The 12,852-nt window shown below is 29.4% G+C and overlaps 1 protein-coding gene and 1 pseudogene across 1 annotated transcript in view; both read left to right on the plus strand.

The window, feature by feature from the left end:
- The window catches only part of LOC111622384, a 9,128-nt pseudogene extending 7,927 nt beyond the window's left edge, over positions 1-1,201 (plus strand).
- LOC111622394 (AMMECR1-like protein) overlaps positions 1-12,852 on the plus strand; it is a 78,459-nt gene that overhangs the window by 26,747 nt on the left and 38,860 nt on the right. The gene's annotated exons all lie outside the window — the stretch shown is intronic.

Below are 12,852 nucleotides of genomic sequence, written 5' to 3' on the forward strand. Positions count from 1 at the left end.
AAACAGAGGCTACAAACGAACAGTTTGGAGATGTAAGAATTTTTATTTGCATGACTAGTAACAATGTTTCTGAAACTCAAGTTTCCCATGTTAAAATGATTTCAAAAGAATGTGGCGAAAATCATAGGTCATGTCATTTTAGTGGTGTAGCAAATTTTCATGATGATCAATCTTTAAAAGATCTAACATCAGTAGGATTCGATGTTTTTAATTTACTTTTAGACATGCTTCCAAACAGTCCTGTTAGAGTTTATGAATTGTCTTGGGAAAATAAGTTACTAATTTTTCTAATGAAGTTAAAGTTGGGTTTGTGCTATTCAGCATTAGGTGCATTATTTGGAATTCATAGAACCACCATTAAAACATATTTTTTACAAATTTTAGAAATTATTTTTATTGCAACACAAGATTGGATTATTTGGCCAACAAAATTATCTATTAAGGCTACATTACCTCAATCATTTAAAGAAAATTATCCTGAAACAAGAGTAATCATTGACTGTACAGAAATTAAAACTGAGAAGCCATCATCAGTTCAACATCAAATTCAGTTTTATTCCTACTATAAATCTGCTTATACTATAAAATATTTAATTGGAATTGCTCCATCAGGACATAACTTTTCTTTCTAGTGAGTATGGAGGAAGAAGTACAGATTTGTTTATGACAAATGATTGTGGTATTCTGCAAAAACTGGAGAAGGGAGATATTGTTATAGCTTATAGAGGGTTTCCTCAAATTAAATTGGCTGTCGAAAATAAAAATTCTATTTTAATTATGCCTCCTTTTTCAAAACTAAATTAAAAGCAGTTTAGTGGTAATGAAATGGATGAAACGTATAAAATTGCTCGTGTAAAATTCACGTTGAGAGAGCCATTGGTATTGATAGAATTAAAATTTTTGAATCATTGAACTGTAGATTACCCATTTCACTTCTTCCATATATGTAGATAAAATAATGTTTGTTTGTGTGGTATTAGCAAATCTGCAGCCACCAATTATAAATGAGTGAAAATTTTTTTATTGTGAAAACACTAAAACTATTTACTTAAATACTATTTACAATCACAGGTAAATAATAACTAAAGTAGAACATTTGCATCTTCTCTAATAGTGAATAAATGAATGTCTCATTTTTTTTCACTTTAAGTATTACATTTTGTACATCATTTATATTATATTTATTCATTTATATTATCATTTTGTACACCTTATTTATAGGTGAATAAATAAGAAAACTGAATATATAGATAAATAAATAAGAAAACTGAAAAATATTGAAACTGAATACTTTATATTACATATAAAGCTAATTGGATTTGATGTATAATATATGCTATTCTCTTTTAAATAAAGTTTAGAATTTTTAAACTAAATATTTTACAAATATCTTATTTGTTTTGAAATCAACAATTTTTTTTTTATCTTTACACGTGTAAGGGCATTTCATTTTGAGTAAGTTTATTTTATTTCCTTGTTTGCATATACCATCAGGGCTTGCACAAATCCAGGGAGCTTCATTACAAATGGATCCTGCATCGCTTATTCTAATATTTTTTTTAAGCGAAAATGAATTTTTTGCAATTTGCTCCAATTTAATTCTGTAATCAGTTGCAATTGTTCCTTTAAATGTATTATTTAAAAATCTAAAACCCAATTTTTCAAAATTGGTTTTTCTTGTTTTTATAGAATGAGCCATAGAGATGCTTAATCTGTATCATATGTAAGTGAACCAGTCTGGACATGTGCTGTTTTCTTGTGAGAAATGCTATTTGAATAAGTTTTTGAAGTGTGGCAATCACATTGTTATAAAATGTTAACAATTTTTCTGAAATGTTAACATTTGTAAATGGATTAAGTTTTTTTAGTTTTATTTTTGTAGGAAGGTTTTCAATATTTTTATAACAATCATTCATACATTTACTTTCAAATAATGGTGTAATTAAAGATTTTAAATATAATTTTTGACATTGTTCGAGAACTGTGTCGATTAAATCAGACAGCAGCACTTGACATTGTGCTTCATCATCAAATTCGGTTCTTAACATTGAAGAAAGAGCACAATTAATGTGTTTTACTTTTTGATATAATGAAAATGGTGCATTTGATGATAAGGATGCTGGTATTTTTTTTTTTTTGGAGTTACATAATTACTAAGGCGACATCCACCTGATGTGTATATCTTCTTATGTTGTGGAATTCCCCATTGTTGTTTTCCACTGGTAACACTTACGTTTTTATAATTGTTTAATGCAAAAATTGTTGCTGCTACATGTTTACACTAACCATGGATACCTCCCTTGCACTTACCTGTTGCTGTAATTATTTTTCTATCTGCTGATAACTGAAAATTAATTTGTATTAAAAATAATTCACAAAATATGATATGAAATATTTTTATTAAAGAAAAATTCAACAGTATATAGCTTAATAAAAGCAGTGATATACAATGTTGTTTTGTTGTCATGCAAATCATCCTGTTTGTTCATTGCAGAGAAGTTATGCTGACATCTAAAATTATTTAAATGTGCAAATTAGCAATTTAAATGTAAAAAATATCTTAATACAAATATAATATGATTTCTCATTAATTTTTATTTGGGGTAGGCAAGTAGCTGTAACTGTACTTCCTCCATCATTTTTGATTTCTTTGATTGCAGCTATATGCTTAGCCTTTGCGAGTAAAATTCCTTTCTTCCATCTTGAAGGTGTAAAAAAGTTGTCAGTATGGACTGGTTGAAAGCCAGATGTTACAATTATATTAAGCATTATTGACTAAAAGAGAAAAATTACATTCCAGTTAATGAAAGTTCTGTTTTTTAATTGTATATTTTATTAAAACATTTAAAATTTTGTAAAAATTTTCAATTTAAACTTACCAATTAGTTGATTTTCTGTAACAAGAAACTTTCTTTCTTTGTTAATTAAGGGTTCAAATGAAGAAGAAACCCTTTGGATTTTTCTCCTGTATTATATAAATATTTTCCACCAGGGCGGTGCGTGAGTAACTTCACTCAGACTCTATTGCCATATTATTTTTTTCTACTGTAAATGTTTTCAGAACTTTAATTTCTCCTAAACCTTGTTTGTGTAATTGGAGATATTTTGCATCTTTGTGATATCGGAGAAATGATAATTCTGCACTAATAATATCTGCTAATGCAGTATGGATAACTAATATATCAAACCAAAATTTATAAATGTTTTATGATAGGTATTCAAAAATCAGGATATTGATATCAATACTTGAAACTCAATATGTAGGTATGTTGAAGGAATATATCAAGGAAATATTGCTATAAAAACTTTAGTTTAGCACAGTCCTAGTATCCGCATTTAATTTTTTCACTAGATTTATTCCTTTACAAAATACAGTAGATATGAATTGAAAAATGTTAACATGCCAAACAAAAATTAGTTTATAACACATGCTCTATATTCTGTCATATAAGTTTAACATCACATTCCAGCAAACCAGAGGTACCACCATTATTTCTCTCTTGCTTTGAAGATTTAATCAAGAATTCTAAACATTTTTGACTTAAAAGGATTCACTGAAATCTGCTTATAAGCTGATAGTAGTTATATATTTCGTTATGCTTGTTTACTTAATTTGATTTTAATATACTAATATATACATCATAATACATAAAATACAAAATCATACATATATATCATAATACATATGTTCTAATATAATTTAAATTTGAACATGTTATTTGAAAAGCCATTGATTTGAACGTCTTTAACCTGATGATGGCCCATGGAATGGATTGAAAACGTTTGTTTAGCTGAATAAATGAGCTTTCTCAATATTAAGGTGTGTTGACTTTATAAAGTTATATACAGTAGACCCCCCTATAACGCGAGTTCCTATAACGTAGATTCCTATAATGCGGTGAAAAAGTTGCGACAATATTCATATAAAGACGCTAAAAGGGAAGCATAAAACGTGGTAAAACGTCATCGCGGACGAGCAGCCGAACTATTTTCCGCTGTCCAGTGCCACGCCACGGAGAGTTTAGGCGGGTAAATTGAGTTTACTATCGTCTGTACAGTATGTAAATTAGGTACCGTAAGTCTAATACAGTACTGTAATTTTATACATTTCTTGTGAAAGAAACATTTCTTATTCAATGGCCATAAAAATTATTTATATTAATGATGTCTCCAAAGTTCAACGAAGTTTTCGCAGAAAAATAACATCAGAAGTCGCGGCCGCAGTTTGGTGCGCTGGTCCGCGACGAAAACAAGCTTAAGCAATGGCGACGTCGAACGGTGCACACTCGGTAAGTAATCCTACAATTTTTTGTTTATAGCATAGTTTATACGGATTATTCCCAAAAAATTATACGTGTTTTGGAAATGTTAAGTCGAATTAGTCTAGAATTGATTAATTTTATGGAATAAAATGTTTCAAACAGCCGTAGTCCGTAAACTTCACACGTCGGGCTGTGATTGGCTCACATATTTAAGGATTCCTACAATGCAAAATTCGTATAGCAAGGAATGTATCTCCGCGTTATAGGGGGGTCTACTGTATTTGTTAAATACTTGCCTAATTATTTTTGTGTATTTAGTGTTTGAGATGAAAATGATTCCTATTCTGGATAGGTAGCTCATCTAGTTCTGTTAGTGTGGTTCTGTTTTACCTTATAAAATTTTTGATGACTTTACAAATGACATAACATGGGGTGTTTATATTAGTGTTATGGGGTGTTACACAGGATGGGATGTTCTTTATACAACATTACATAACTATGCAATGCCTGAGGTTATTGATGATTTTTTTGTAGGAAAGTAAAGAACTAATTAAAACTACGTACCATACACACAGTCTTTCAGCAAATATGCATTTTAATTAACATTCTGTAAAGATTGCTGCTTAATGAAGGCTTCTAAAAGAACCCGAAAATGTTCCATTTGTACAGTAATACCATGACTTACACTACCCTGACTTACGCGAACCCGGAGTTAAGCGATTTTCAAATCTCGCCGGTTCGTCTCTTGTTTGAGTGCCACGCAACTCTTGATTACTCACTCCCCCCACGCTATTATTCAGCTTACATGTTCATATGTGTCATGCGGAATCGACACATAGCTACAATTTATTTTGTGTTATTTATTTCTGTGTTTGTTTTATCTACGGAGAATTGAGAGACTCTACTATGTCATCCAAACGAAGTAGAACTGATTCTTCTGCATCAAACAAGAAAAGAAAAACTTTATCTTTGGAATGTAAAGTTAACGTTATTAAAGACTTTGATACAAAAATGAAAATTTGTGAATTGGCAAAGAAGTTTGATCTACCGNAACACTCTACTATGTCATCCAAACGAAGTAGAACTGATTCTTCTGCATCAAACAAGAAAAGAAAAACTTTATCTTTGGAATGTAAAGTTAACGTTATTAAAGACTTTGATACAAAAATGAAAATTTGTGAATTGGCAAAGAAGTTTGATCTACCGGAATCAACAGTCAGAACAATTATAAAAGATAAGAATAAATTCTCAAAGCTGCGAAAAATGCTTAATCTTTAAATTCAAGCATCATTCATAAACGTCACGGTACTATTGCTGAGATGGAAATAATGTTAAAATTATGGGGTGATAATCAAGTAATTGTGAAAAATTGTATAATAATATAATATGTTATATATATGTATTATCTAAGATTTTATTAAACATTTTTTTCTAAATTATTGTTTTCTTTAGTCTCCGGCCCCAATTAAAAATTATTTATATGTATTTATATGCGAAATTATACCCCTACTTATGCGAATTCGACTTGCACAGTTATCTCTCGGTCCCACCTATCGCGTAAGTTCGGGATATTACTATATTTCATTTAAATACATATCATTTGCTGGAAGATTGTGTGTATGGTATGTAGTTTTAATTTGTATATGTTCAAGCTTTGGGAGATTTTTATGTCAAATAAAGTAAAGAACTTTACTATTTCTCTACATTTTGTTTTGTTAAGCAACTGCTGAAAAAGAATTTTTACTGAATAAAGATGCATTCACAATAAACATATTGGAAAAAAAGCATTCGTTGTAAGATGTTTATTATAGAAGTACAGTACATAAAGGATCATATTGTTTATGCTGGGATATCACAAACATCATTGTAACAAAGGAATTGTTGACGTCAGCTCATTTTGCAAGGCAGAGGTACTGTACTGCACATATTTAGATGGGCAGAAAGCAAATGAAAAGTGAAGGAAAAGGCAAAAAAGAGAAAGTCACAAGAAGCAGAAATTTCTTCAGCAAATTTCAATTTGTAGAATAAAAAAAAAGAGGAGACTGCTAGAATTATATATCAGAATGTTTTATGATGATTTAGAGGAATTTGCTTTGAAGACAGAAGTAGCAAGAAAAATAGAGTACTGGATATTGTAAAATAAAACAGTTCAAGAAAAGCTACAAAAGATAAAAAAGCAGAAGTTGAGAAACAATAGTTGAAAAGTAAAAGGCTTCCTTGTTAGTTGTACACAAGTAACTATCAAATAATTGTGTGTACATATACTATTTATGTTGAGTATGTGTAAATATAAATGTTCATTGATACCATTATTTGATTTCATTTAACCATGTTATGTATCATCATGAAATTTTGAAACACGATCCTTGAAAAATTGTAGAAAAGTCCTTGAATTAAATTTTGCCAAAGATGTGGGAACTCTGATAATTCAAGTGTTTGTAGTTTGTATAAACTATGAAAGTTTGAAATATGAATGTTTCTTCCGAAGGTACCAAAAATATCTCAATGACACAAAAATATTGCTAAATTTAAAGAAACAACACACTCAGAATACTAAAAATATGGAAGAAACTGTTTGCTTATGTTAATTTAATTTTCTGTTGGATCTTTTGGTACGATGAGCCTGTTTCTCAAAAGATATCTTTTAGTACCTAAGTTACTATAAGTATTGTAACTTAGGTACTAAGAGTATGTGTGTAAATAAAATTGTAAGATAAACTATAAAATCTATTATAGATATATTGCTATACATATATAAAACTCAAACTTTGCTAAAAAATTATTATAAATAGATTTTTCATTATTAATTAATATGCTTAACTATTTAATTTGAAATAAAAAAATTACATTTTTAATGATTATCAAATTTTTAACACATTTTAAGTACAGGTATACCTCGACTTACGTCGTTCCCGATTATACGTCGTTTGTCAAAAAAGTATATGGAAAAATAAAAATCAAGTTTAATTCATTTTATTCGACTTTACGTCTGTCCGCCACAAATATTGAAGTCGTAATATCACTAGAAAAGCGTTTAAAGCACATAAAATCATATTAAACAACAGTTTTATATTTTGACAACAGTTTTATATTTTGAAACTTTCGAACAGCTTGTTATGAGTAGGAGAGCTTTGAAGCTCTCCTACTCATAACTGAAAACAATTACTTTTAGTTTAATGGCACGATATATAAACAGACACAAGATGTACCAATGTGGTCTTCACTGTCATCAGTGTTAGCAGAACTCATTATGTGCAACATAGAACAGCATATTTTTAATGCCCCTCTGACCATCCAATACCCAATAATTATTTATGTTATGTAGATGACGTACTACTCGTCTGGGAAGGTTCCACAGACAATTTAGAACAGTTCATTCAAATGTTCATTCATCTGTTTATCCATCTATCAATTTCACTTTATAAGAAGAATTAAATGCCAGAATTTCTTTCTTAGACCTAGATATCCAAAAATCTCCTGAGTTTTTGTTTTCTGTTTATCATAAAAACAACATACCGCAAATTATTCCTGTAACGGCATTTCAACCCAAAAACTACATGAACTCTGTTATAACTTTTCTCATGCGGAGAGCTTTCCTCCTCCCCTCAAACCAAGTGTTGGTAGAAGAAGAATTACAGCTTATTAGTAGAGCGATGCAAGAAGCTGGTTACTCCCAGTCAAAATTTTATTATCTCTGGAATTGTGTTAAAAATAAACTATTTCCTCAAACTTTTCTCACTAATAAAGAGGAGCTAAAAATAGCACCCCTTGTTACTGTTTTTAGGTCCTGTATCTCTTAAAATAGTACGTCTTTTTAAAACAGATGGTTTTATTTTACCGCTAACTACACAACCAACACTAAGAAGTAAATGATATGTAACGATAGAGACATCTTTAAATTGTATGAAAAATCAGGAGTTTATCAAATTCTGTTAAAGCATGATCAATCAGGAGAGGAAACTACCTATATAAGAGCCACGGCCAGAATGCAAATATCTCGCATTACAGAACATCAAGAGGACATCCTAAATAATAGACCATCAACGGAATTGGCAAAAAAAGTGCTTGATCAGGAATATCAGCTGATCTGACAAAACTATTAAAAGGATGCAACATTCAAAAGAACTTTTTATTTGGGAGAACCTATATATATTGACTCTTACACTGAGCAATGCAACAACTCTAGAAATTCCACAAATATGGACAACACTATTTAAACATTATAATCTGCATTTCTAGATCTTCAGCATTGCTTAGTGCTTATTGTTTGTGAATACTACATCATTCATACTGCTGTGCAAAAAATATTTTCAAACTATATTCCAATTTTCAATTTAAATTTGTCTTCTATCTAGCTTATTCATTAAGATCAACAAGCTGTTCGAAAGTTTCAAAATATAAAACTGTTGTATTTGATTTACACCTGAAGATGGTAACTATAAGTTATCAAAAGTGCTTGTGAATTTATCCAAACTCTAAACAGTCACCGTCCGTAACGCCAGAACACATAAATGTAACCTTTGAAATTGGATTCTTGAATCTGCTTGAAAATTTAGTTATTTTGTGAACATATGATGAGTGTTTAGTCAATGAACAAAGACAAATACAGGTATACCTCGCCTTACGTTGGTAATTGGTTCCAGGAGAGGCGATGTAAGTTGAATTTACTTGTCTCCGAATCTATTTGTCACTAGACTAAAAACATAAATTATCATTCCTGGTTCTGTATTTTATTTATTAATGCATTTTTAATAATATATGGTTAATAAGGATCTATTTTAAGCTTACAAACAAATAAATTTTAGTTTTTAATATACTACAGAATTAATCTAAATTTACGAATGCATGTACTGTAAATACAGTACATACTTGTAAATGTATATACAGTATTTTAATATGATTTTATGTGCTTTAAACATTTTTCTAGTGATATTACAACTTCAATATTTGTGGCTGACAGACGTAAAGTCGAATAAAATGACTTAAACTTGATTTTTATTTTTCCATATGCTTTTTTGACAAACGACGTATAATCGGGAATGACGTAACTCAAAACGACATAAGTCAAGGTATACCTGTATAGTAATATACAGTGGTTTGTTTGAAAAACCATACAACAGTTTTCTGGAAATGATTCATTAATTGTTTTTGCCTGTAGATGAGCATTTAAGATATCCAAGGATGTTACCACACAAAAATTGAAGCCATTGAAGGAGAAATTAGGTCTTATTGTATTAAGCTTGAATAACTGATTATAAATATATACAGTGTGTGGTGTAAAGAGTGGATAATTTGTTACTTGCAGATAGGGGACATCTGACTGTTCAGAAAATTAAACATTGTGTTTAGTAAAAGTGTCATAGTTTTCAAGTTATTGGACATTTTCTAGTTTTTTGGAAAATGGACTCCCTCTTTCACATTTTTCAATGTCATGGTCACAAATCAAGGATTTTTCCCAGTCTGTTTTTGAATACTAGTCTTAGATACATGTTCTATCAAATGTAAACTGTCATTTTAGTGTCATAGACTTGGTTTTTTTTAGAACAAAAAATAATTCAAAATTTTTGTTTAGTTTTTTTTGGTGTAAAAAAACAAAACAAAAATTTTGAATTACTTGTGAAATATGTGTGAACAAGGTTTGGAAAAATATGTGATCACATGCGACACTAAGATGCTAGCAGAACAAGTGCTAAACACAGACTGATGTAACGTGCACACAATTTGGGACTTTCTCTCTCCTCATCACTTGTTACGCAAAACATTGCTCATTAAGTGAGGCAAATTTTTACAATTTGTTTTGCTCATTATGTGAAACACTCGTTATGCGAGGTTCCACTGTACTTTTTTGAACCAGTAAATTTTTAAAATTGACATTAAACCACTATGCAATGCTTTATAAAAATTCTAAATAAAACATTCAAACTAAAATAATAAAGTTTTTACCTTTTACGACAGTGAGATATCAGTTTTTTTTTTAACTAATTACAGACTTGATTGAATCTTATTTTCATAAACAGGATAAAATATTTATCAAAATAAGATCTTTATTGTTCTGTTATGTTTTAATTCTGATAAATTTGTTTAAACTGAATTAAATGTTTTAAAATAAATTTTTTATTTTTCTCACTTCTGAAGACTGATTCATATTTAAGAGGGATAGTACTTTTTTTAAGTTGCTCTGTCGAACCATCCTGATGTTTTAGTAAAACTTTTTACTTTTTTATTTTATTTTATTTAAAAAACTTTTTGGTTTTTAAATTAAACACATTGCATATTGTAATCTGAACTTGTGATTTGTTAGAAAATATTCATTTTGTGTTGATGAGGATTGTAAATTTCAATGGATACTGCTGAGGAAGATTCTTCAAAGGCAAAAAATACAGAATAGTTTTGCAAATTTAAGAAACTTATTAAACAGAAACAGATTAAAAATCAAGGTACTATTAATAGTAAAGACAAATAATAACTAAACCCTTTGGAGAAATGGAGTAAATAAAGAAATTGATCAAAATTTTTAATGAAATGCACTAAACAGATCTTGGATGCCAAGATTTTAGCGATTTGATAAAATTAGATTTTTATTTACCTGAAACTACAATTTTTGTAGAAAGACTATCTTCACTCATGAATTTTCTGTGAAGTCAAAGTCAAGATTAAGTATTAAGACATGAAAAAATGCTAATTTAAAGCAGAATTGAGACTTACAATGTGGTAAGTTTTATAATAAAACTGCAAGTGACTAAAATGTATTAAAAATTCATCTGAAAAATATGATTGATTTTATCCTGTAAAATTTTTTACATCAACTTAACCATTAAATTTGATATCATATTATACAGACTATATACTGTATACTCTACATGCATAATAATAATAATATATTGTAATAAAAACAAAGGATGTAGAGTCGAAATTGGAAGCAAATCCGTTGCTAGAGAATGCCTCTAGTCATTTTTTTTTTTTATTGGATGGTCATCATTTCCCTACACAGGGATCAGAGTCACCCTTGTCCCGCAAATAGCACCACAAGGGGGAACGCTTTCTTTATTCATAAATCATAATTTACATTAAGTCAATTTAAACAATAAAAAAAAATGCCTCTAGTCAGTGAAAATGGACTGACTCTGACTAATGGTTTATTATATATTATGTACTAATATAAACATCTGTAAGCCTGATTAGTTATATTAAAGCCAAATGATTGCTCTATTAGATCAGGCTATATAGCCTGATCTAATCCAACAATTATTTTTGCTTTTAACTGTCAAAAGACTCATACAAAGTGGCTAAGAGAATGGGTTAGATCTAGTGTTTTTAAATACTTTACCATGACTACCAATAGAAAACATTTTGTCAATATATATGTAGTTGAAGCTGTTGATAATGGTGATAGCAAGAAACTTTGAAAAATAAAGTACTTCCAGTTTTGATAGGAATGCTTGATGATTCACTTGGTAGTGATGAAATGCCATTGAGTTAATATAATCAAATCTATTTTAAATTATTATGTAGAGGCAGGAGTTGGATTTGGACTTTCTAAAATTCTGAGTCAGTTGTAGCTTGGTCTACTGACTCCTTGGCCCTGAATAAAAATGACATTATTTCATTATTAGATTTTTGAAAATAAAACCCTTTATAAAAATTTATGCTGTGTTTTTTAATACCACCGAATCAATATCACTGATAATGCACTAACATATTTTTAATAATGTTCATATTTCTTGACTGAATTTTAATAATGGGGATGGTCTATATTTATCAGATATAGCTCTTTTCATCCCATTTTAGCATCAAGAAATTATAATCAGCTTACATAAATTCTCTATTCAATGTAATTCTCTGTTAATAATCAACTCCATATTTATATCATCTATAAGATACAATGCTAATAACACAGGTCAACAGTGGTTTTGGTGCCCAGGTATTTTGAGCTGATTTCATATGAATTTGATGTTCTGAATTCAAATATGGCATTAGTTTTTGCCTAGGAGCTCTAATTTTTAAGATATAGCATTTTAGCGAAATATAGTTTTTAATATCTTAAGTTAAATCCATGGATCAAGTAAAAAAACTAAACATGGAATTTTTATTATTATACTAGCTTACCCGTCGCGCATTGCTGTGATCTCAGAAGAAACAAAATGCAAGCAAACTCGTAATGATAAAATTAAATTTTCATTTTATCATTTTTATTGAAACTTATTATTATTATTATTCATTTTCATCGGGAAAATATTTCAAAGTGTTGTTTCAATTCTATTTATTTATTGGAGTGCTTGTGGATACACGATATTTTTTGTTTTTCCGTCTAGTGCGTACACGAATAAATCGGAAGGTTTTCTGACGCGTGAGCCGGCCACATACACTTGTCCATGTGAGAAGCACAGATTCTCCAAATTTAGCCCACGCACTCGCAGCGATTGTCAGAAGTGCGATATTCCTCATTTTTATATATTTTTTAAAATCCTTTATAATTTTCATTATTTAATTGCTCCTTCCTCTCTTCCTTGGCATGTTGTGAAATTTCTGATAGTTGGATAATAAACCGTTTTATTGTAATTTGTCTTTTTAAATTATTTTGAGTCGATAT

This window comes from Centruroides sculpturatus, unplaced genomic scaffold, assembly GCF_000671375.1.
Source record: "Centruroides sculpturatus isolate CEXI.00-Female unplaced genomic scaffold, Cexi_2.0 scaffold7, whole genome shotgun sequence".
Taxonomy (NCBI): domain Eukaryota; kingdom Metazoa; phylum Arthropoda; class Arachnida; order Scorpiones; family Buthidae; genus Centruroides; species Centruroides sculpturatus.